The sequence below is a fragment of the Eptatretus burgeri genome, chromosome 2 (assembly GCF_056783735.1).
Source record: "Eptatretus burgeri isolate ZD-2024b chromosome 2, Ebu_testis_v1, whole genome shotgun sequence".
NCBI classification, from domain to species: Eukaryota; Metazoa; Chordata; class Myxini; order Myxiniformes; family Myxinidae; genus Eptatretus; species Eptatretus burgeri.
The window spans coordinates 34285302-34292801 of record NC_140962.1 but is presented as its reverse complement, the minus strand read 5'-3'; the positions used below and the strand labels follow the sequence as shown (position 1 = coordinate 34292801).

Sequence of the window (7500 nt, the reverse complement as noted above, 5' to 3'; positions counted from 1 at the left end):
AATGTGCCAACCCCCTACAGCCCCCTGCACCTCCGAAGAGTCTGGAGGTATGGCTGCCCTTTGAGCTGTGCAGCCTCGGTTCAAATCTCAACGCAGCTCTAAAACTTCCATCCTGGTGTTTCACATGCACTGCAAAGTTTGCTAACATCGGTTCGTGAACATTAAAGATCTCACGATGCTTTTTACGAAGAGTTGGCAAGTTATTGCAGGCACCCTGAACATTAAGCTACAAAACTGCTGCTCGAACGTGCAGGGGCACAGCTGCTGTCATGATGGGCATGGGTCGGGACTCGAGTCGTCAGTTATGTGCAGTACGTGGCGACAGATTAGTATCAATTGTCACAAGGACGTGTTAGTGCAAATGATGCAGTGTCCCTCCACCGATACACACATTGGAAAAAATCATCTCACCAACCTGGGTGGAATGACAGGCTGAGTCAACCTCAGGAACCAGGAATACTGAGAGTCAGGAGTCGCCAAGAGCCACAAACAATAGACTGTGCTTGACGGTTTGAAAGAGGAAATGCAAATCGTGCAAGTGAGGTGCGGAGTGTGTGTTGGGATTTACTTTAGGCTCATGTAAAAGATAATTGAGAATTTGGCAGATTTTAAAAACAATTACCATGACATGTTTGAATGAAGAATGAGTTAAAATCGCAACTGTGGCTGTGGGCATAATTACATACACAACTCAGCCGGGAACAGAGGAAAATACTTTATTTTATTTTATTTTGGGCAGCACCAAATGCTTTGCAGAAGTGTGGTCCAAATGGATGAATGGATGATATCTGATTAGGCAGTGTTGGTTGACTCACTGCTGGAGTAAAATGTGGTCATCGAAAGATGTCCGATACTGGACATAACTGTCAGGGTATGTCGTGTATACTGGGAATAACATCTTGGAAAGTGATTCTGTGCTAATTGCGGTATGCAATCTAGCCGAGGGTGAAAGCATATTCCTGATATGTGTATACTGTACAGATGGCACAGTGTAGGGGAACTGTGGAAATAAGAGGATATTTAATGTCGCAAAGTGTGCTAGTCAAGAATAGTTAAATCGATAGTAATATATTGAGCACATATGAAGAAAAAAACTACAACAACGACATCCTCCCTGGCTACCTTCCACCATCGGCCTTTTCGATGAGCATACGTGCCAAGCGCCTGTGGGGGAGTTATTTGGCAACCAACGCTACCTGACTACCGGGTGCTTGCAGCGGTATCGAGTTGCAGGTTCGAGTACCATCGAGCCGGATTGTCAAAGATTGCACGAGGCAGGAAGGTCCAAGGAAGCTTCTCACCTCCAGCTCACCTTCCCTCCGAGGGGGGAGTATCAATAACGACCCAACGGGGTCCCTTTTTGGGGGGGGTGTGTCTGGTGGGGGCCAGTCCTTAAGCAGCACCTGTATGGGTGCTTGTGTATAAATTTCCATTTATTTTATATTCTAATGACTCTGCCCTTATGTGCTTCTTATGGGCTTCATGATGGTGCCCAGGGAGCCACTGGGTTGTCTGGACCGCCTGGAGAAGCGGGAGGCAGTGGAACTGTTGGTGGTTCAGGTCCTATCGGACCTCCAGGCCCAAGTGGTCATGATGGCATGATTGGCCCTCAGGGCAATGCTGGAGACAGGGGTCTGCAAGGGGAGTCTGCAACACCAGGACGCCAAGGGGCGATTGGGATAATTACACCATCAGGATCGTCTGGGTCAGTGGGTGAGCAAATGGTGGGTGCAGGTGAGCACATACATCTGTGGTGAAGGTAGTGGTGTGAACCCATGGGTCGGTTCGGGCAGGCAGAATTCACATCTTTGTTTACGTTGAGATCTGAATTTGTTGTCTTCTGACGTCAGCATCGGTTGGTATTTTAAAAACGCGTTTTTCATATCATAGCAGCCACCGTACCTGGGAAGGTTCTCTGTGCATTGTATTGTCATAATGGTAGACCGTGGGGCTATGTACGTTCTCTGATGACGACCAACTTATGAATGGGAAAGAAGGGTGCGGTCGGGGGAACTAACTCTACTGCTCCCTCTAGCAGTCGTGCTTGCTGCTGATACCCAGCCCCCACAACAAAGTGGTGACCCAAAAGGTTTTGCTCGTTTTGGCTCATAAAAATGAGCTGCACGAACAAAAGGGGGATGATGTAGAAGGAGGTGCTGAGAATATGTTACACTCAAGAACTTGCAGAGGTGGAAGAAAATCGAAAATTTGTAAAATCGAAAGTTTTGGAAGAAGCTATGTGTTATCAAATGTTTGTGGTGTGTGCTGCCTTTGGGCTGTTGGGTGCATCACTGGTTGGAGCATGACTGTGCTGCTGATGCGGTGTCCCTATTACCAGTGTACTGATGTTCATTTTTTTTTTTTTGCCAGTCTTAAAGGAGTGACAGGCTGAGTTAGCCCTCTGGGGTTCGTTTAGTGGTAAATGAAAGTTGAGCTCAGGGCTCTGGGATCCTGGTCGCCAATTTAAGGGCAAGGCCAAACAGTACATATAATTATTGGTAGAATGTCTGGAAAATATATGGACATATATAAATGAAGATTAACTCTTGTGACGCTTATAAATATTGTGAAAGAGTTTGACAACAGGGTGTTCGACTGGAGGAACGTCCTAAAGATGCAGTGGACTGGACTTTTTCAGGTATTATTGGTTACCCAAGGAGCTGTCAAGAAAAGGTAAGCCAATCATGGATTCACGCATCTCATTGCAAAAGGATACAGGAAATCGAAAAGAGAAAGAAATGTTACTGGAGGTTTATGACAGATGTGGCAGTGTTTGATTAGCATGTGTATAATCGTGATAATATGGACAATAACAGATAGTGAGGACATTTTGGGAATGTCATAGAGATCAGAATGTTTGGTAGGTCAATGGTAGGGGAAACAAGGAATGGGTTGTGACAGGGTGCACAGGGAAGAAAAAAGGTAAACATTGGGATCAATTGCATTAGGAAGGCGTATATGGGAAAACACGGATTACCCTTGTTTGCAGTTCCACTCCAGGGGGAGAACATGTGTGGGTACATAGTCCATAGACAAGATAGACCAGTTTTAACTAAAGTAGAGAAGGCATCAGTGGAAGGTAGAATAGTAGAGATAAAAAGTAATTGGGAGAAGGGGGGTTATAATTGCACGAACTATGAGCATTGGTATTACCCGAAGTACAGAACTATTAAGCAAAAGGCTGTGGGACAGGGCCTGGCAAGAGCAATAAAAGTAACGAATTATGATGGATTGAAGAAGGGGGAGGGATTAGAAAAGTACCCCCCACATTTTCAGCTCATGCACAAACAAATTGGATTGATTTGTCTAGTTAGAGGACAAGGGGGGGACCCCATTTAGGAGAATCAACATGCCAGTATTATGCTAGACATGGGGATGAAATGGTGACCATAAAAGGGCGAATTAATGGAACAACCATACCTGTAAAAATCGAAGTAAATAACCTGCTTGAACCTCAGGCACCCCTAAATGGTACATATTTTGTGTGTGGGTATAAGGCATACTCATGGCTACCAGTGGGATGGAGGGGATCATGTTTTTTGGGATTTATACTACCCAGGATTCGGATCACTGACCAATCACCCTTTGTACCACAGGTCAGATCGAAAAGAGCCATTTCAGAAGTTGAGAGGTTTTTCATGATTGCATTCCCCCTTTTATGGAGCAGGCAAAAGTGCAAGGGAAATTATCAATTTGGCAGCATCTTTGGAAAAGCTTGCTAATACCACCAGCGAAGGATTTCACAAAACGAGTGCCGAGCTGGTAGCTATACGGACAACCGTGATGCAAAACCGCATTGCTCTGGATATGCTTTTAGCAGAAAAAGGAGGGACGTGTGCGGTTATAGGTGTGGAATGCTGCACATACATTCCAGATAATTCAGAAGAAATTGATAATTTGGCTGAAAAAAATTAAAGCTGAAGGTGCAAAATATCATGATTTTAACAAGGGATGGTCAATGGGATCTTGGTTGAAGGGAATATTGGGGAGTTGGGGAGCCTGGATAATCCATTGGTTGTTTATAGGGCTCATGATCTTCATAGCAGTGATTGTTATCACTTGTATTAAAAATCTAATCAGGGAGTGCGTGAGACATTGTTCTTCTACAGCAAAGAAAACAACAAAACCGGAGATGGTCCTGGGGAAGCCTGCTGTGGTTGCTGTGGTCAAACCGCTGCCAACACCTCCGCCGTCTCTACCCTCCCCGATAATTCACTCTGGTTTTCCTCCCCAACCCATAGACCCTGAAAAGTACTGTGAACTTAATGGGACTGTTGACCCACTGCTTACGCTCACATTGGATGAGTGTCTCGACTTGCTCACACCGATGACGAAGATGGAAAGAAATGTTATCTGAACATTGCCTTGTTGGAAAATGTTGGGACTTTTCTTTAAAATTTTCTTTCACTCTGGCTTGCAGTTTATATTCTTGTTTGCTGATATTCTTTTTGTTGGTTCATAAAGAACACAATATATAGATTCTTGCTTGTTGTTTATAAAAATTATATTCTTGTTTGCTGATATTTTTTGTTGGTTCATAAAGAACACGATATATAGATTCTTACTTGTTGTGTATAAAAATTATATTCTTGGTCATTAAGAACCATAGTTAGTTGAAAATATATGTATCTTTTTGTGTAAGTTGTTTTTTGAAAGGTAATTTTTGCTTCCTCATGACCTATATTCAAGTTATAATTGTTGAAATGTATCCATTGTTCTATAGAGAGGTGGGGTCTTGATGGGCTGGTTGGGATGGTGGAGGGGGGGGGGGCTTTTCTATGAAGCAAGAAAGTGCGGGCGGAGCTTTCGTGACGTAATGACCCACTTGGAGCTACTCAGAAGAGTGGGCCACTTCTGGACGAGACTCCCTTTTTACCACCTTGCCGCTCCATCAAGATCCCATCTCTAAAAAATATTATAATTGTGGTGTTCCTTTTCCACTATGTTTCTAAGTAACAGAGGGGCAAATGTGGAGCTGTTGAACAGCTCCCAAGATGAAAGCAGCCAAATTAACAGGATTACCTTTTCTTAAAATTGAATGTAGCATTTAATTGAGGAAGCCAAAGCATTTAAAATGCTCTCAGTAAGCTACCATTTTTGACTGTTGGTAATCAAAGCCAGTCGGATATATATATATATATATATATATATATATATATATATATATATATATATATATATATATATATATATATATATATATATATATCTCTCTCTCTCTCTCTCTCTCTCTCTCTCTCACACACACACACACACTCTCTCACTCTCTCACTCTCTCGTTCTGTCTCTGTCTGCGTTCTGTCTCTGTCTGCGTTCTGTCTCTGTCTGCGTTCTGTCTCTGTCTCTGTCTCTGTCTCTTTGTCGTGCAGCTGAACATCTGGCTTTCTTGTTGGCCCTTGTAACAACATTCTTTGAGCCTTGGGCTCAGAGAAGTCCAATTATAAATCAGCACTGTTTTGGTATAGTTCAAAGGGGAACATCTTGTAGCAGAATGAGACGATAATATATATTGTGATAAAGATCTGCCTGATCAATAACAGATCTTCTTGCTTGTGAAAAGATAAAGGCTTTGTCAGGCCAGGAGAGAATATTTGCTGGGGTGTTGTTACTTTCAAAGAAACCAGATGAGCAGGAAAAATATATATAAAGTAAACCAAACTGCTTGCGGGCCAGAGTTTTGACTGGGCTGGTATACTGTAGGTATTCTGTGCCTTTCTACTCTCGTGTATACACTTTTGATGCGCATTAAACCTCTTCTCTACGACGATTGGTGTAGTCATTGCTTGATTGCAGACCCTGATCTCGACATATATATATATATATATATATATATATATATATATATATATATATATATATATATATATATATATATATATATATATATATATATATATATATATATACACAAATATAAATATATTGTTACGGTTGTGGAAATTCACATTACACCATAAAGAGTCCTCAGATGAGATATATCGGTAAGTTCATGTGTAGTTAGCCTAAACCCGTTGTATAGAGGGAATATGTGTGATTTATCCGGGCTACGATGCTTTGAGTTGGTCATTTTTCTTTCTCTATTGTTATTTTCGACCATTAAGCCGCCAACAACGAACACAGCCACTACCTTTACCTTCACAACTCCATCCCACAAACATCGCTTTACCGCCATTCCCAAACAACCCCCGCCAACCACAAAACCACCACAGCAAACCCCCCACCACCTTCGCCTATCTCCTTCTACAACCATCGACCACACCACCAGTCAACACCAAACGTCGTGCTGTCTCGGGCCCGTTCGGCGATTGGTGCCGAACGCATCGAGCCGCGAGCGCGAATGGCGGCCTTTCCGAGGGAGAAATCCGGATCAGGAAGGCTTCACGCCCCCTTTTTCTCCGTCCAATGGGCGAGCGTCGGGTGGTATGGCCCCGCCTCCAAGCGCGATGAACGTGGATTCTTTACGAGAGGAATTCGGATCAAAAAGGCTTCACGCCCCCTTTTTGCTGCACCAATGGCTGAACAGAGGGTGGCGTGGCCCCACCTCCAATCGCGTTTTGATCCTGAAATTTGCATATAGGCTCCTCCTGCGGTCTATAAAGACGCGAGCCCAAGGCGACTCATGCGGTCCAGTTGTAGGCAGCTGGTCGGGGCGAGTGAAGAGTTCGAGTTCGAGTCGAGTGAATACGGCGGTCGGCATTGAGGTTGCGGTGTGGGGGTCGCTCATTTTGTCGCGGGACCCAAGCCAGCCAGCCATTCCCCTCTCCCTGAGCATCAGCAATTTCACCCCCCCATCCGCGCTGAGATAGTGCCCGGGGGCCCCATTCCTCCCCCACCCGAAACGTGGTGCCAACCAAACTGCTTGCGTGGAGCACGCCGGAGAGGGCTCGCCGACCACGCCAGGGGCACGGAGTCAGGGCGCAGCGGCACGGACATTGCGGCTTGCCCGCCATCGCGTCACGAGGACGCGGGTAAGACCTTCTTGGTCTCGTGGACCTGGCCGCTCCTCCAGGTTCCACGCACATTTGGTCCACGGACCTGTCTGCCTCCTTGCCTGTGAGGGTGGTTTTCTTTCCTTTGCTTTTTGGAATGAGTGATGTGGCGCCTAGTCCCGACAAGTAGAACTGTATAAGTGTTGTAAATAATTGCCCCTTTAATTCGGTCGTATTGCATTTGCTTTTGTTGCATTTTGGCTTGACTGTAATATACGTGCCTTCCGTGATTCCGTTATAAATGTGCATTGCTTGTTGAACTGTTTCCCGCTTTGCTTCGTCTTTTCCTTTTATTGAATCTCCATCTTGCATCACGTAAGGAATTGATAGTGGGTTTAAAACGCCCGGTAAATAATCTGAACCGTCGAGGTCGATGATAACTCTGCTCGGTTATATCTGCAGCACGGAACGAGCCGCTTAAGCGTTTTGTGTCCGGAGTAGTCCTGTGGCGTGGTACAACTCCTCAGTACGCTACTCGCGCAAGTACTTAGCTAAATCGACCATTCGGCGA

General features: G+C 44.7%; 1 protein-coding gene and 1 long non-coding RNA gene across 4 annotated transcripts in view; one reads left to right on the top strand and one right to left on the bottom strand.

Moving 5' to 3' along the window:
• The window catches only part of LOC147031779 (uncharacterized), a 5736-nt gene extending 2784 nt beyond the window's left edge, over positions 1–2952 (top strand). The window contains exons 1-2 of the long non-coding RNA XR_015054393.1: positions 1–2189; positions 2639–2952. The exon at positions 1–2189 is cut by the window's left edge and continues 2784 nt beyond it. This is a non-coding gene — a long non-coding RNA (uncharacterized LOC147031779). The remainder of the gene's footprint in view (positions 2190–2638) is intronic.
• Positions 1–7500, bottom strand: part of LOC147031777 (ras-related protein M-Ras-like) — a 787730-nt gene that overhangs the window by 402358 nt on the left and 377872 nt on the right. The window lies entirely within an intron of this gene.